At 41.2% G+C, this 18,366-nt stretch overlaps 1 non-coding gene across 1 annotated transcript; it reads left to right on the top strand.

The window, feature by feature from the left end:
• The first annotated feature begins 10,439 nt into the window (after positions 1-10,439).
• On the top strand, positions 10,440-10,545 carry LOC143101120 (small nucleolar RNA SNORA17). Its single transcript, XR_012982109.1, has one exon. It is a non-coding gene; the product is annotated as a small nucleolar RNA SNORA17 (small nucleolar RNA).
• Positions 10,546-18,366: the final 7,821 nt, after the last annotated feature.

Below are 18,366 nucleotides of genomic sequence, written 5' to 3'. Positions count from 1 at the left end.
ATTGCCCTCTCTCTTTCTGTATATATATGTGTGTGTGTATGTATATATATATATATACATACACACACACACACATTACATACATACACATATAAATGTAGCGTGACAAGTGTGTGTTTACATGCAGCACTAACTTCAGTTCAGACCGACAACCTGTTCTGTATTGCTCTCTCTCTCTCTCTCTCTGTATATATGTATGCCAATGGCGGCGCCCAAAGAATCTTTTGCCGGATAGCGAGACAGCGGTATGACGGATCACAAGCAAAGGGCACTGTAAATTGTAGTTATTTTTCATTGCTTTTGCTTTGTAGCCTAAATGTATCCTAATCTGATAATGCTAGGGTAGCCAATTCCAAGGGTGACGTTCACATCCTGAGGCCTGTCCTGTAGTCTTATTAATTGTAGACGTAGCCTACTAATTACCCATATTGTCTGAAAGTTTTTCACCATATGAGTGTAGCCTACACCTCAGAATGGGGGAAGGGTAGACTAGCCTAGTCCATTACACTTGTGAATGGAGCAAGGTAGACCAGCCAGCCCATTGAGACTGATCATTGAGGGTCTAAGTCATTATCACGCAGAACAATAAAATACGGACAGAACTGCTTTGATTGAACTAGTCAATGCATCTACCAAAATACATCTTTCTTCACGGTCATAAAATGAATCTACTTTGTTTGTGGTTTAAGTGAGACATTCTAACATGTACTGCTCTTTTTTATCCAGCTATGAGAGAGAACTGAGAGCAGTCACATCAACACCAATAGGGAAAGTCCTCTAGTATTAACTATTAATCTTAGATGCAGAGTTAAGTTTTAAGCCCCATATCAGTAAAGTTACTCAAACAGCCTATTTCCACTTGAGAAACATTGCCAAAGTGCGGCCCTTTTTAACTCAACAAGATGCAGAAAAACTAATTCACGCCTTTATCACTAGCAGGTTAGACTACTGCAATGCACTTTTCACTGGTCTTCCCAAAAAACATCTAAAGAAATTGGCACTCATACAGAACTCTGCGGCTAGACTTTTAACTAAGACTAAGAAGAGAGAACACATCACCCCTGTGTTGGCTGAACTGCACTGGCTCCCTATTTCCTATAGAATTGATTTTAAGGTTATGTTAATTACTTACAAAGCTCTGAATGGCACAGCACCTTCATATATCTCTGAGCTTTTAATATCTTATCAACCACAAAGGAAACTTAGATCATCCAATTCTAATCTTTTAATCGTACCCAAAGTGCTCCACAAACAAAGTGGAGAAGCTGCTTTTATCCATTATGCCCCCAAACTATGGAACACCCTGCCTCTGTACATCAAGCAGGCGAGTTCAGTAAATATTTTTAAAAAAGATCTGAAAACATACCTGTACAGGAAAGCTTTTAGTTAACTCGTCTTATCCTGTAGACTACTTTTTCAGATTATTCTACATCTGCTGCTATTGGAGGGCGCAGCCAGCCAGAAGCAGATGGGCTCCCCCTATTAAGTCAGGTTCTGCTCAAGGTTTCTTCCTGGAATATGGGAGTTTTTCCTTGCCACAGTTGCCATATGGCGTGCTTGTGGGGGTTAAGAGGGTTAAGGCTGCCAGTCTTATGACATGTCATTTTCTATATTTTTGATATGTTGCTGAGTGGATCATAAACGGCCCCAGCAATGAAGAAATGTGATTGATAATGACTGACTGACTATTATTTTGTTACATGCTTCAAATGTAAAGCACTTTGAGCTGCATTCTGTGTATGAAAGGTGCTATACAAATAAAGCTTATTATTATTATTATTATTATTATTATTATTACTCCAGAAGTGTCCAGCATATCTAGTGGGACAGACAGGTCAGTCACTGCATAAAAACAATTGTTGATTCTATGTGATTGTTGTTTGATAATAACTGAAAGTATATTTTTAATAACTTGGTGTTTACCATTTTATGTACCGTCATATGTTGTGAAACGCTCTGCTTATTCATTTCAGATGAGCATCTTGGCGCAATTGCAGAAGCCCCTGAAATTTAGAACCTTGAACAGAGGTAACCCATCTATGCTCATAATGTCTATACCCTAACCCTACATGACATTCTCTATTGTATATTTTCATGATATAAGCATTTATATATATATTTTTACAAAGCCTACATGACATGAGGATGTGGACGAAATTCAATGGTCTTGTTATGTGATGGACGTGCATGCCTTCATTGTAACCTTGCCTGTAACTCAGTCTAGGCAAAATAGCACTATACAGATTAGTAACAATATGTTGAACTATATAAAATGGTGTGTATGTCTAACGACACTGCATGTCTTCCACAGGATCAGCTTTCCAGGAGACTGCAAATTTAGAATGATGCTTCAAAGGCACCATACAAAAAGGAAGGGTTCATGTGTAAATACCATCATTTCTTAATTTCTGTAAATAAATATATTGCAAATAACATTGTTGACCATGTTACTGTCATTTGGTGTTTCAAAATGGTAAATTACCACAACTCCTTTTTTAATTATAAGTTTGTGGATGTAATGTATAAGAGGTACAGCATGAACAGTCTCTTATCAATTCTAAAAGTTTTTATTTTCATGAAAGCAAAATATAACGATGTACCGGTGTAAAATAAATTAAATACAGTTTTAAAAGGAACAGGCAGTACAAGAACACTAATAAAAAACAATTTACAATAACACATTACAACATTATAGGAAGGTGATATAAATTCCAGAGATGTCCCTGAGGGTCAGGGAATTTATCCCTTATCCTACACACACAGCTTGGGATCACTCTTCTATTAACCTGTCCTAGAGACCCATGCTGCCAGAAAATGAAATGTCTGTAGGTAGCATATCTGAACTCTATTGTCATCACCTGGCTCTCTTACATGGCCTAATGCTGTGATGTCTGTGATGTACTGCCTGTGAATCTGGAGAAAACCTTCATCTAGGCAGTACTGTGTGAAGTGAGGCAGAAGGCTCACACAGATGGCAGGGTTTTGTCCACAGCATTTTCTCTCCCGATCGGTTGGCATGTCTCTGCAGTGTGTACAAGTACACCAAGGCATCCCTGGCACAGGTGGGGGGACGACATGTCTGCACTGATGCATCAAACACCAGACCTGGCTGCCTCACTAGCAACTGTGTGGTGAGGTTCCTGTGCTCTTCCAGGCTAATTCCATCCACAAGTCTCTGAAGAAATAAGACACAAGAAATAAGATCAGATAGGCTTGTTTAGGTAGCAAAGTTAGATTGTTAGCAGAGTAGTAGTAATAGTACTCTGTGTAATTTTTCAAGTGTTCACACAAAATGATGAAGAATACTATGTGTATGGACAATGAAAAGGTGAAAATGTTGTGTAACATTTTCTATAGACCATAACGTAATTATGTGTCGTGATTTCACTGGCAAACAACTCGCATCATGCAGTTGACTGGCAACAGCTAGAAATTGCTACATATAAACAATGGAGATACAAACAGGCAGGGAAGCTACACCAAGCGCGTAACTGAAGCGTTCCGTTCACAACGCGTAAAATCAATTTTAGAAGAATGGTCTATTTTTTTTCTGGTGTAGTGGCAGCAGACGCAACGCAAACGAACGTGCCTGGTGCAACTTCCGAGCTAATTTCGGTGTCATTGACATTGATACTTGTTGACAGAGTAGACGCAACGGCATGACTGACTTCCAACACACAGCCACAGCTGCGCTCACTCAAGGTGATTTATTCCACAAAACCAATCACATTACAGGTACACACCCACATTAACAGTCACAGGTGTCAGTGTTCAATCAATTCAATCAACTCAGGATAACGTCAAATAAACATCAATAAACGAAACAAAACAAAACATACAAGTTGAGAGCACACGTTTAACACCCCCACTTGCTCTCACATTATTAATATACATCATTTTCCAAAAATAAATGCAGCAAACTTTATCAACTTATACTTGGTGGCAGGCTTTGTCAATACATCTGCTACCATCTCATCAGTTGGACAATATTCTAACACAATTGTACCATTATTTACAGTAGATAAAGTGATACTTGATGTCTACATGCTTGCATCTTTGCCTGCTTACGGGATTTTTTGCTAAGGCTATTGTACCTTGGTTATCTTCGTATACCTTAGGTGGTGAGTACTGACATTTATCAAGATTTTCTAACAGCTGTTTAAGATAGAGACACTCTTGAATGGTTGTGGCTAGGGCTATATACTCTGCCTCACAAGTGGACAGTGCGACAGTGGGCTGTTTCTTTGTCTTCCATGAAATCAAAGCACCACATTCGGTTAGACTTACACAATAGCCTGTTGTACTACGTCGGTCATTACTAGCCGCCCAATCTGCATCACTGTATGCTTTTATTCCTAGTGTCTCATTACATTTTCTGTAACACAGCTCTTTGTCAATCGTACCTTTAAGATACCTAAGTAAATGTTTAACTGTGGCCCATTGCTCAACAGTAGGCTCTGTGAAATACTGTGCCAGTTTGCTTACCACAAAACGTATATCAGGTCTAGTACAGATGGTCAGATAGATGAGGCTTGCCTCTCTATATTTTTTCACATCAGTCATCTTTTCAGCATCATTAGTAAAGTCTAATTTCTGTTCACAGGGTGTCGATCTAGGTTTGCAATCCTGCATGTTAAACCTTTCCAATATTTTCCCCAAATATTTTGTTTGTGACATTCTCACACAGTTGTCACTCTGGTTAAAATCAATACCCAAAAAATGCCTTAGTTTTCCCAAGTCCTTCATTTTGAATCTTTCTGTAAACATGTCCTTCACATCTCTGAGAACATTTTCATCACTTGCAGCAATCATCAAATCATCAACCCATATTACAATTATCACTTTTTCACTCTCGGTTTCCCGTATGTACACACAGTGGTCAGCTTGATTCTGCTCAAAATGGTTTTTGGTTAAGTACTCATGTAGCACCTTGTTCCAATTTCTGCCAGATTGCTTTAGCCCATATAATGATCTTTCTAATTTACAAACCAATTTTTCATTTGTGTCAGATTTCACCTCATAACCCTCTGGCTGTTCTATGTAAATTTCTTGGTCTATGGGTGCATTCAGGTAAGCAGTTTTAACATCCATTTGGTGCAAAATCATGTTTTCTTGCGCTGCTTTTTGTATTATCACTCGGATACTCGTCTAGTTAGCTGTAGGGGAAAATGTCTCCTCATAATCTACACCCCTCTTCTGATTGTATCCTTTTGCCACAAAACGTGCTTTACACTTTTCAGATCCATCTATGTTGTTCTTGATTGCATAAACCCATCTACCCCCCACTGCTTTCTTACCCTCAGGCAAGCTACTCAAGGTAAATGTGTTATTTTCTCTAAGTGACTGTATCTCCTCATCCATTGCAGCACCCCACTCTTTTGATCTGTCTGAGGTTATAGCGTCTGTGAAAGTTACAGGTATGTTACATGTCACTCTATAACAGTAATCTATGTTAATCTGTACCTGATCAGTTTCCTCATCAGATGCCTGTTGAGAAACATAGTCATGGAGATAGGCTGGCCTCCTCCTCTCTCTAGAAGGGTACCTAGGCTCAGGCATAGCTTCAATTATCTGGGTCTGAGGACTGCTACTTAGTTCCTCCTCTTTGATTGGAATCTGGTCACTTACTGGACTTGCTGTCACTTTCTGCCTAGTCCTATTGGCCATCTGCTCCAGATCATCATCATAATCATCTACAATGCTGGTCTGAGTCTGTTGCTCAACACAGGTCTTAGAAAGAAACTTGACTAACCTGTGCTTTTGCACTTTCCTGCTGTCAGGGAAATAGATAATGTATGCTGGACTACTTTTGTCATAACCAATAAAAACACCTTTTTCACATCTTGGATCCAGCTTTCTTTTATCTTGTTTATAAGCAAAACACTCTGAACCAAACCTTTGCATTCTGGATAGATTGGGCCGTTTCCCTGTTAACATCTGAACTGGTGTCTGTTTGGTGCGTCTGTTAAAACACCTGTTCCTGGTAATGGCTGCTGTCTGCACTGCGTAAGGCCACAAACCTTTAGGTAACCCACTCTCTATCAGCATGCACCGTGCCATGTCAAAAAGTGTACGCCAATTTCGCTCCGCTGTACCATTTTGATGGGGAGAATATGGTGCAGAGGTCTCGTGTCTAATACCATTCTTAACCAACAAAGTTTTGTAATGCTTTGCAGTAATCTCAGTGCCATTATCAGATCTAAGACGTTGAATTTTACCATATGGGGCCGTATCTGCAAGAAACCTCTCTGTTGCTTGTAGTGTGTCACTTTTATTCTTAAGGGCATATACAAACACTGCACTGGAAAAATCATCAGTGAATGACAAGACATATTTGTACCCCTCTCTGGACTCTGGGTGAATTGGACCTGCCAAATCTGTGTGCACTAGTTCTAGAGGTCTTTTAGCTCTCACATCAGGCTTTCTATTTCTGGTTTGCGTAAACTTGCCTTGGGTGCACACTTCACAAGATGGAGGTTTGTTTATTGGACCTTCAATTTTCATGCCTTCAACAACACCTTCTAACATCTGTACATCATCAAAATGGCAGTGTCCCAGTATTTCATGCCACGTCTTTAAATCATAACATCCCTTAACTCGGTCATCACATCCATCAGGTACTGTATGCAAGTAATATAGTCTATCATGTACATTAATGGGAAATTTTGTACCGTCTTTGTGCACCAGAATGTCCTCGCCTTTCTTGAAAGTCACAATCGCTCCGCTGTCAGCCGCTGCTTGCACCGAGAATATGTCCTGCGGGTAAGAGGGAATGTACAGCGCCCGTCTTAGCACTGTTTTGAGGTGGCGTCCCCGGCTGTCCACCAAGCAGACCTCTGCATCACCTCGGCGCTCTGCCACTCCCTTGCACCTTGTGCCGTCAGCCAGCTCCATGCAATGAGTCCCGGCCTGGAACTCGTCATCAAACCTCTTGAACTTGGCGATGTCTGTGACGATATGCGAGGTTGCTCCGCAGTCGACCATCAGGCCCCTCATGTAGATACCCTGGTTGCTTGGCTGGAATCCTGCCGCCCCATCGGTCACCAGGAATACGTACTCGTCTGTCACTTCCTCGGCGGCCCTCCATGTTGAGTCCTGGCGCCGTCTCCTTCTGCAGGTTGTGTCGCGGTGTGTGTTGCTTTTGCAGTGGCTGCACCACAGTTTGCGGTGGCAAGCGCGGGCAATATGACCCTTCAGGCCGCACCGATAGCACACCACGTCCGCTGCAGCCCGTTCAGCTCCACGTTCAGTTGGGCCTGCACTGGCAGGTCTCGCAGTCCTTTGTCGCGCCCGCACCGCCATAACATTGTCCTCAGCGGCTAGGGCTGGAGACATCTTTTCGATGTCCTCGTAGCTTCGAAGCTTCGTTTTGAACTCGGCAAACGTTATTGTCTCATCTGCTTGCGTTACATGGATGGCAAACGGTTTAAAAGTCTCAGGAAGTCCCTTCAGAACCATAGCCACCAGCAGCCCATCACTCAAAGTGTCTCCAGCATTTTGTAATGCCGTGATAAGTTTCTGCACGAATAACATATTCAGTCACACTCTCGCTGCTTGATTTTTGAAGCGAGGTCAGCTCAGTATACAGGCTTATTACTCGTGGCTTTCCTTTACCTGCATAATAGTCTCTCAAAATCTTTAGAGCTGCGCGCCCATCATCGGCTCTCGCATCACGAGTGCTAAACTTTTATCGTCCAAGAATTGTATCAATTATGCATAGGCCTCAGCATTTGAGGCCGCTTCCTCTTCTGTCTCCACACCGTCGGGCTCTGTTGTGATAATCCCTTTCAGTCCTTGCAGCCGGAGGTGCCCCAAAAACGTAATCTCCCAGATTTCGTAATTCTTCTCATCTCCGTCAAACAGAAGCCGTGACCAGCGACCGCTATGTTCAGAGGATTTTCTGGCGTTACTCATGGTGCTACTACTTCAGCACGTTAAAAAAAAACAAATAACGCGGTGTACCTTGCTTAGGCTTACTCTGGGCCCATAACCTGTTGACAGAGTAGACGCAATGGCATGACTGACTTCCAACACACAGCCACAGCTGCGCTCACTCAAGGTGATTTATTCCACAAAACCAATCACATTACAGGTACACACCCACATTAACAGTCACAGGTGTCAGTGTTCAATCAATTCAATCAACTCAGGATAACGTCAAATAAACATCAATAAACAAAACAAAACAAAACATACAAGTTGAGAGCACACGTTTAACAATACTTTTCAGAGAAATATATAAAAAACACAAACCTCCGTTGCTTCTCTCCTTTGTCTTTGAAGTTCTTCCACTCTCTCCTCGTCATCTTTGGAGAGTCTTACTTTTTCTTTGCCTAGGAGGTCTCACCGATCCTCTGCCACCGGCTCTTGGCTTTTCTTTACCTTTCCCTCTTCCCTTACCTTTCCCTCGCACCTCCGTTGAATCGACTGATCTCTGACTCTGCTCACCGAGAAAAATAGTAGGCTACGCTGTAAACATTGCCTTTACACTATTAATCTCGCACATACAGAATAACGATAGCACTGATACTGTACTAACATTAGCATGCATTCGTTTGGGAACCTGATAGCTGATGCTAGCAATGAAATAATAGCCTACCAAAATAACGAAAACGTAAAACTATTAGGCTATTCACTTTACATAGAGGTCATAACCAACATGTTTACTGGCTATATAACTAAATACAATGTGTAATTGTTTTCTAAAGTAACCTCATCACTGGAAGGAACACTAGACGAAGTCGTAGTACTGGAAGCCATGTTAAAGGGGAACTTGGCAACTATTTCAACGTAATAAACCCGTTTAGAAATCATTTGGATGGTTAAATGACCTGTTCCGGTGAAAATGGTGACTTTTCCCGCTGCCCCTAGCGTCCCCAGGCGGAAAACCAACCTTGCAACATTGAGACTACCGTCCCGGAAAGAGAAGTGAGACACAAGAAACTAGTTTTAAATCGTGTTTCTTACCTTGTAACATCCACATTGTCTGCCGAACTTATGCTAACCGTTTTGCTAGCTTGTAAACAAATCCATGTGCTTTATCATTACATTTTTATCTACCTTTTTCCACAGTTTGAAATAGCATAATGCACAATTTCTCCAGCAGAGGGGGAAATCCTGCCAAGTTTCCCTTTAACCTTGGCATGAAACGGCCACCGTAGGAGTTAAAATGCGCTCAGAATGGGAGGGGCTAGAAAGTAATATTCAGTTGGTTGTCATATAGAATTTCACCGCTAGATGGGAGAAGTTCTTATACAAGGTAGCTTTAACATTTTATTTCAACAGTCGCATTACATTTGTAACAGATGTCAAGTAGAGCAAGTCATGTGAACAGGATTCTGTAGTGTGTTGTGTTCATGAGGTGTAGGTGTTCATACCGTGCCCTTAGTCTTCTGCAGTTCTGTGGTGGACACCATGGTCTTAATCTCCTGCCCACACAGCTCCCGATAGAGAGTGGCCTACAAACAAAACATTTACCAGATATTCATCAGATTTAGTCTTGTCATATAGACAGGCAGAACAATACAGAGCTTTCATTTGAGAGGTCACTTGAGTCTCAGGTGACACAATACTCCAGTTACACACCTGAGGAGTGTGTGTGCTCCCAGTGTGTGTGTGTGCTCCTAGGGTCACACACACACACACACACACACACACACACACTGGGGAGGGAGAGGAGTGTGTGTGCTCCACTGGGCCTTCAACTGCTTTGTGTGTGCTCCCAGTGTGTGTGTGTGTGCTCCTAGGGTCACACACACACACACACTGGGGTGACAGAGGAGTGTGTGTGCTCCCAGAGTGTGTGTGTGTGTGCTCCTAGAGTCACACACACACACACTGGGGTGACAGAGGAGTGTGTGTGCTCCCAGTGTGTGTGTGAGTGTGCTCCCAGTGTCACACACAAACACACACACACTGGGGAGAGAGAGGAGTGTGTGTGCTCTCAGTGTGTGTGTGTGTGCTCCCAGGGTGTGTGTGTGCTGTGTTGGGCCTAACAGAGGTGTGTGTGGCTGCAGAGAGGAGTGTGTGCTTCCCCAGGGTCACACACACGCGCGCAGAGGAGTGTGTGTGTGCTGTGTTGGGCCTAATAGAGCTGTGTGTGGCTGCAGAGTGGTGTGTGTGTGCTCCCAGGGTGTATGTGTGCTCCTAGGGTCACACACACAGCACACACACACTCACAGAGGAGTGTGTGTGCTCCCAATGTGTGTGTGTGTGCTGTCTTGCGCCTAATAGAACTGTGTGTGGCTGCACAGTGGTGTGTGTGTGCTCCCAGTGTGTGTGTGTGGGGGGGGGGCTGTGTTGGGCCTTCAACAGGCCTCTCTGGCTGCACAGTGGTGTGTGTGTGCTCCCAGGGTCACACACGCGCGCAGGGGACAGAGAGGAGTGTGTGTGCTCCTATGGGCCTTAAAGTGCTGTGAGTGGCTGCAGAGAGGTGTGTGTCTGCTCCCAGTGTGTGTGTGTGTGTGTGTGCTCCCAGGGTCACACACACACTGGGGTGACAGAGGAGTGTGTGTGTGTCTGCTCCCAGTGTCACACACACACACACTAGGGTGGGAGAGGAGTGTGTGTGTGCTCCCAGTGTGTGTGTGTGTGCTCCTAGGGTCACACACACACACACACTGGGGTGAGAGAGGAGTGTGTGTGCTCCCAGTGTGTGTGTGTGTGCTCCCAGTGTCACACACACACACACTGGGGTGGGAGAGGAGTGTGTGTGCTCCTAGAGTCACACAAACACACACTGGGGTAACAGAGGAGTGTGTGTGCTCCTAGTGTGTGTGTGTGTGTGTGCTCCCAGTGTGTGTGTGAGCTGTGTTGGGCCTTAAACTGGTGTGTGTTGCTGCAGAGTGGTGTGTGTGTGCTCCTAGGGTCACACACACACACACCCACACACTGGGGTGACAGAGGAGTGTGTGTGTGCTCCTAGGGTCACAATTTTATGGTGGCTACCTTCAGCTTGTTAATTTTGGCCTGAAATCATGCTGTGGGTCTTACCTCCTCTACTGGCCTTATAATGCTCTAAACCCAACATGCCATAGACCACAATAAAGCTTAGACTATGCTCTTTTCAGCAATATAAGAGTTGTGTGTTTATCTGTCCATACTGCTGAGTAACAAGACAAGATCTGTAGCCTATTCATGGCATTTCGAAAACCTAGTTCAGAGAGCTTACATTTTCACTTTGCCCATGTAGCTCAGGCTTGGATAAAGGTATTTACTTTATCCATAACCCATAATAAAGTGTACCTTGAGACCTCCTCTAGAGACCCTTCTTGTTAATATAGCCCTTAAGATAGCTGAATGCAGCCAATTTTAATGGTGGCTACCTTCAGCTTGTTAATTTTGGCCTGAAATCATGCTGTGGGTCTTACCTCTTCTACTGGCCTTATAATGCTCTAAATCCAACATGTCATAGACAACAATAAAGCTTAGACTATGCTCTTTCCAGCAATATAAGAGTTGTGTGTTTATCAGTTCATACTGCTGAGTAATAATACAATATCTGTAGCCTATTCATGGCATTTCGAAATGGGGATCCAATTGAGGTCAATAGGGCTACACTGCCCCCTGGCTTTCACTGGGGGTTCCAAGAGTCTTAAGGAGGAAACAATTGAAATAAATGACTGGTCCTTGCCCGTTTAAATGCTGTGCAGTGTTTTTCTGCCTTTTTTCTTCGTTTTTCTTTGTTTTTTCACATGTATATCACATTTAAAAAAACAAATAAACCTCTGGACATCCAGAGTAGGGCCACAGCCTCACACTGACCCACAGGCCCCTGGACTTCCCCAACCTGCAACCCATCCCCCACAGACCAGCCCTTTACTCTCCTTTGTTCTGGCCTTTTTGAACAACAGGCTGCCAGCACAGCTCACGTGTCCATCTTGTGGCCAGAGCAGGTACTGCAGAGGAAATTCAATGAATCCATTCAAATCCATTGAATGAGAGTACTGACCATGTGTCTGATACTCTAAAAGGCCACAAAGAGTCCCAAAGTATGGGGAAAACATGCTGGAGGCATTGCCTGGAGGTTCAACGTTGTGCCAGAATGGTATTTTTGTTTGTTTTAATGTGTTTTAACAAGTTTTAACATGTCTAACAGGTTTTGAAGGGAGGACATTTTTGTTCCCCAGCCTCGGCGACCGACGCGCTGTGCTACAGATTTGTTTTTTCACTGCAGAGGACCAAGCCTAATGATGTCTGACAGGTCTGATGGCCTTTTGACACACTTCCAGCCACCAGGAGTGCGGTCAGCACATGGGCGAGTGGGGAAGATTTTTTTTTTTTCTGAAAATGGAAAAAAATGACACTGCTGAGCATCAATCTAAGTGAAGACTCACAGGTTCAATGTGTTTAAAACTTTTTAAAAGATTTTTAGAAAAAAACGGCATATGTTCACATGTGCGCTCGGCACCAGTGCCGAGGTGACAGGCTCAATTTCTTCACCCTTAATGCAGATGTTTACTTCTGGGGTGTGCAGCTTGGTTTTGGAAAAGAACATGCCTTTTGTTTTGCTTACATTTAAAGTAAGGCAAGATTGGTCTAGCCACTCAACCACTCCATCCAGGGCACTGGCTAGTTTCTCAGCTGCTAGCTGAGCTGATTTACTGTAGCATGTATAGAACAGTATATAGAACATGTGTATATAGAACGTCGGCGTATAGTTGTACCTCTGTTCCATGACAGTTCTGTGGAAGGTCATTGATGTAAAGATCCTTGTGGTACACCCATTTCTCAAATTGCTAGAGCACACGTCTTTGATTTTCACACACTGTACCCTGTTGGATAGGTATGACGATATCCAAGCAAGTGTTTTAGACGAAAGATTGAAGTTGGCGAGTTTAGATATAAGAATGTTGTGATTAACGGTGTCAAAGGCTTTACGCAAGTCTAAGAATACAGCTCCAACAACTCCACCTTTGTCCAGGTGTAATCTATTATGCGTATTATAGGTGTAGGATGGCTGTTTCTGTAGAGTAGTGTTTTTTAAAACCAAACTGGGCAGGGTTTAAGCCAGGGTTGCAGCTGTTAATGTGGTCAGTTAGCTGTTTTATGACCACTGTCTCTGCAATCTTAGTTACTGACACATGACGGTCTCCAGATTTGAAGATGGGAGTCACAATTGCATGTTTCCAGTTGTTTCCAGAACTATGTGCAATGGAGAGGTTTACTAAGTGAGTAATAGGGGAAATTAAAGTAGCTGAATTTTTTTTAATGAACACTGTCTTCTGATGGAAAGCATCTCTGCTTTTTGAGTTCCTTAGCGAGCAGATGACTTTCTTTACTTTCTTTAAGTTTTATTTAGCCTATTATTTAGTGTGTAAGGCTTTTTTTCGGTAACACTCTATAATAAGGTGCCATAATAAATAGCAAACTAGTAATTACCTAAACCTTTGTTAATTGTTACTAAAATATCTATTTGGCACAAGTTAATAGTTTTTTCATCATTAATTAAATATTAGTTGTTTGCATAAAATCTGTATGTTAATGTTTTAACAAATCTATTAACTAATATTGTATTCATATATGTTAATAGTTAACTAAATATATTTTTGGCACTTATTAACAGTTATTTCTTACATCATTTAAATGTTAAATGTTTATTTATTATTATTTACAAACTATATGCTAATATAAAAGTTAATGACATATCATTATTTATCTAGCTTTTATGATTAGCTTTGTTGAGAATTTATGGAATTTATGGTTTATGGCTTTATGGTCTTGTGGGGTGCATACGGCACCCTACTGCCAGTGGTTGGTTGTGTGAGAGTTTGCGCTCTGCGCTCTGTAACTCTTCTTCCACTTCATCCTTATTGGATACCTTTGTGGTTGGCTGTCCTGTAATTGGTGACTCTCTGTCTAGTCTTTGAAAGTAGTGTACTCTTTGCCTTTGGAAGTACTATTTGGTTGCTGCTTGGATTTGGTGAAATTCAGGGGAGGGGTGTAACAGAGTTAGAAATGTAGTTTAGTGTTTGTATGTGATTTTCGCCGTAATTAAGCAGCTTTATTGATATTGGTGTTTTGGAGCCCCCTTTGGAGAAACGCTATACTGCAGTTCTGCTGCGTTTTGTCCTTGTATTGTTGCCATAGCCGATCAGAAGCGGTATGCTTTGCATTGAGTAGGTTGACTGTATAAAGCACTCCCCACTTTTGTAACTGTGAAATGTTGTTTAAGTTGAAAACTTTGATATACCAACTGTATTATGTTACTTTACATGTATTTTTAAGATTTGGGTGCAATTCTAGCGACTTAGAGAACGTTTATTAATGTTTTCATTATGACCACGAGTTCATACACACTGAGTCTAACGTGACTAGCTGTAAACTCCGCTAGCAACTTTCCATGCATTCAGTGTAGTTAAGCAGTTTAGCTTAGTGTGCATGGAAAGTGCAATTCAGTCTAGCAGGAAATGAATGTACATTTAGTTTAGCATTATGTTTATGCATTACCTCCGTATGGTCTACGTCTGTGAGTGTTTAGTGAGTCTCAGAATATTAATAAACTGTCGTTCTGTGCACCTGAACATTCCATATCTCCCTTGCTAGTAGGGCTGACAGTGATGGTATAGGAATGATGCATGTAATATAGCCCATTCAACTACTTGTTGTTTTGTTTTAACTTTTCCTAAAAGAATAAATGTGATAAGCCAGTTTTGGTCTCAGTCCCTTCACCGTCTGACTATAGTTATATATTACTAATATATTAATAAAGCTTAACCAACTTTATTATAAGGGTCCCCCATACTGATAGTAATATATTACTAATATATTAATTAAGCTTAACCAACTTTATTATAAGGGACCCCACGCTTATAGCTATATACCACTAATATATTAATTAAGCTTAGCCAACTTTATTGCAAGCGGTTCTGGCGCTGACAACAGTGGCAACATGTCAAGGTAGCTCCATGTTTTTTTCTTGAATTTCCCCTTGGGGATCAATAAAGTATCTATCTATCTATTGTAAGGGTCTTATGGAGAGTGGTTCATATTGGGATAGGCAGAAGCACAGTTTAATAACAATTAGTTAAATAATAATATGTCATTAACTTTTCTATTAACATATACAGTAGTTTGCAAATAAACATTAAACATTTAAATGATGTAAGATATAACTGTTAATTAGTAATCACATATTAATGCAATATTAGTTAATAGATTTGCTAAAGCATTAACATACAGTTTTTATGCAAACAACTAATATTTAATTAATGATGAAAAAACTATTAACTTGTACCAAATAGATATGTTAGTAACAATTAATAAAGGGTTAGGTAATTACTAGTTTGCTATTTATTATGGCACCTTATTATGGAGTGTTACCATGGATTTTCATAGTGTTGAATGACCAACCAGAAAATGTTCCTGACGGTGCTGCCAAGAAACCCCAGACAACTTGGAAACAGAACTAAATGTGTATAAATGTATGCCATGTTTTGCTTGAAAAACTGTTTGAAATACAGGAAATAGCCAAAGATAATAAAAAGAAAGCAAAGCTCTTGGAAACAACTTCAACTAGTAATATCAAATATATAATCATGCTTGAGTAAAAAATGTATGAATAAAATGCTTGTGTGACCAAGCTTGAATGAAGAATGTGTGAAGAAAATGCTTGTGTGAACAATTATAACTACTAGAACGCTTGACAGTAGTTATGAACAATATAGAAAACTTAAAGAAGAATGTTGTGCAGAAAACAGGCACATAGATAATAACCTGACTCCGCCAGATGGCGAGTGAAACCTTGAAAGCTCGCGAGATCAGGATGGTCTCACACGGCCATACCACAAAAACTGACTGACAACTCCGTAAGAGAAAAAACAATAGGCCTGCCTATCAGGAATAAGCACATAGCAACACACCATATACAGATAGGGCGCAAACAAGGGTTGTGCACAATTCAAATTGCAATTCTGCTTCCTGTTTGCTACCTCAATTGAAATGCAAGTGAAATTCAAGAATTGAATTGGAATTTAAGAGCCAGTTTCAATTCAATTCTGGAATTTTGCACAAGTCTGGGGCAAACATATAAAAAGGGGAGAAAAATAAATGTACACAGACTCACACTTCTTCAGACACTGCCGGACAGCAGAAACATGCATTCAGCACCTCTTTAACCCTTAGAACCGTAGACTGTTTTAAGGGCATTTTCACTACCTTTAGTTTATCCTGGTCATTGTAAGTGCCATACACACATGCTATATATTGTTTTTTTCAGCAGAGTCCAGGCTACCCAAATCTGCCACAATTTCATGTATTAATACTTGCATTGATTTAATTTTGTAAAAATACAAAAAGCGTATTATAAAAATTCTTATATTTTGACATGTATCTCACCACTGCAAGCTGGCAGCTCGACTTGCCTTACATGTGTGTGTAGAGCAGACTGTCCTGAATCTGGCAATATCATTGCCATGGTGGAGGGATTCTCTGTGGCTGAGCAATTTACAGACATATGTGGTGTGCGCCTTACAGAAATAAATGGCATTTTTTTATTTAGTGATGAAAAATTACCTTTCTGCGCTCCATATCTGTGACACGAACTGATCTGACCTGACTTGAGCCGAGTTTGTGTGTTAGCCTGTGTGTGCCTATGGTGTAAGCACTCATAATGATTCTCTACAACAACTTTTTACTGCATTGCCATGAACAAAGTAAAGGCAGAAGGATCGATATACATGGTAACAATGGATAGCCCTGTGTCTCCTCTTTCATCTCATATGCTTGCCATATCTATGCGAGCGCGAGTAATTCAAACAAGAGTAATGGGTGCACAGGTGACAAGTGCGTAGTCTCGTTGGAAAGCCCCACTTCTGCTCTGTCACGCAATAAAGGTTTCATCTCGCTGCGATGAACAGTTCCGAAGCAGAAAGGATGTTTTTTTTGACGCACTTTGCGTCAATCGGGTTCTAAGGGTTAGAGAAACTTTTTACTCATAACCGCTGCAGGTGGAAACAGCTTTAGAAGGGCTACACATAGTAATTAGATAGGAAACTTTATTTTATTCTGTGCATTATATTTACTTTTTCAGTATCCTTTTAATGCTTGTATAATAAATTACTTCCTGTAAGGAAGATTAAAGACTTTCATTGTGTGGTCGCTCTGTCAATGAGTGAATAAATAATCCCTTATACACACTAGCAGTCTTTGCATACATGATGCAAGTGGCAGCACAATGCAAAGACTGTGCTAGTGTGTATGAGTGAATATTGCTATCATCATCATATGCAATGAATCTGATTGAATTGAAAAGTATTGGCCATCCCCAAAATGCACCAGAATACAGGAAATCACATCAAACAAATTAAAAACACATATATGCGATAATTAGTGGGTGGCCCTTAATACATCTGGGCCCAGGGGCCCGAAAGTTCATAATCCGTCCATGTAGCCAGGTGTGTTTAAACCTGCCACTGTTGTTAATGTAATTAGTGTTTACATGGACACGGGTTGGGTGTTGCACCTAGTTAATCAGTATGATACGATAAAAAAGGATTTGTGTGTGTGTCAGACAGATGCTACACCCTAAACAAACCCTTGTGAACCATGCTCCTGATCAATTATTCCGCTGTCAAACTAGCAAAAGAGGACTTGGACACACCCACTTTGTCTCAGATGGCTCACTTCTGTCAGTACACTTTAATGCAGTGCCCTGTGTGCTTACTCGTGTTGTGCGTAAATTTTAACAGTGTTGTCTCAAATTTAAAACCAACTCTGTGCACTTCACAGAAATGTTTAACATTTAATAACTATTGGTATTGTCTATTTGATAGTGACATGTTCGTAGTGTCATAACATGAACAGTTTATGTTATAACTTGAAAATCTGTAAAGTGTGTTTTCCACTGCTGCTACTCCAGTTTCCTCAACTGTGATTATTACTAGTTTGAAAATGCTTCCTCCCCTTCAGATATGTAGCCAAGATGAAACACTCAAATTAGGTATTGTAAGTACAGAAGTGTGCCATGTGAGGCACAATGACCCCAAGTGCATTTAAAGCATATGCTTTAGACCATGTATTTTAGATTGTTAAAATAGAGCCCTCGACCTAGATACAGATTCTCTGAAAAGTATTTTGCTCGTATACCTACATTCAGAGGCACATTCATGTTTTCATGCCACGTTTCTTTTCATTATTTTATGCACACCTTATAATTCTATATTTTTAATTTGTGATGATACAGTGATTGTAATTGTACTAATGTTAGAAACTTGTAATAGTATTCATGACTCTCTGCAGGCACATAAACAACTTCATCCACCATCCTGAGTCCATCCATTGCAGTCAGTGGTGCCGTCATCATGTGGTCTCCAAGTTGGTTGCCGATTGTTGCCTCTTCGGACTAGTGGGTCTGTTGTCATCCTTTGG

The sequence above is a fragment of the Alosa pseudoharengus genome, unplaced genomic scaffold, assembly GCF_046254945.1.
Source record: "Alosa pseudoharengus isolate Yale_2024_CS ecotype anadromous, Long Island Sound unplaced genomic scaffold, YU_APseudo_1.1 YU_APseudo_1.1_scf_3, whole genome shotgun sequence".
Classification (NCBI taxonomy): domain Eukaryota; kingdom Metazoa; phylum Chordata; class Actinopteri; order Clupeiformes; family Clupeidae; genus Alosa; species Alosa pseudoharengus.
The sequence above is the reverse complement of the archived record's forward strand: the minus strand, read 5'-3'. Positions and strand labels throughout refer to the sequence as shown.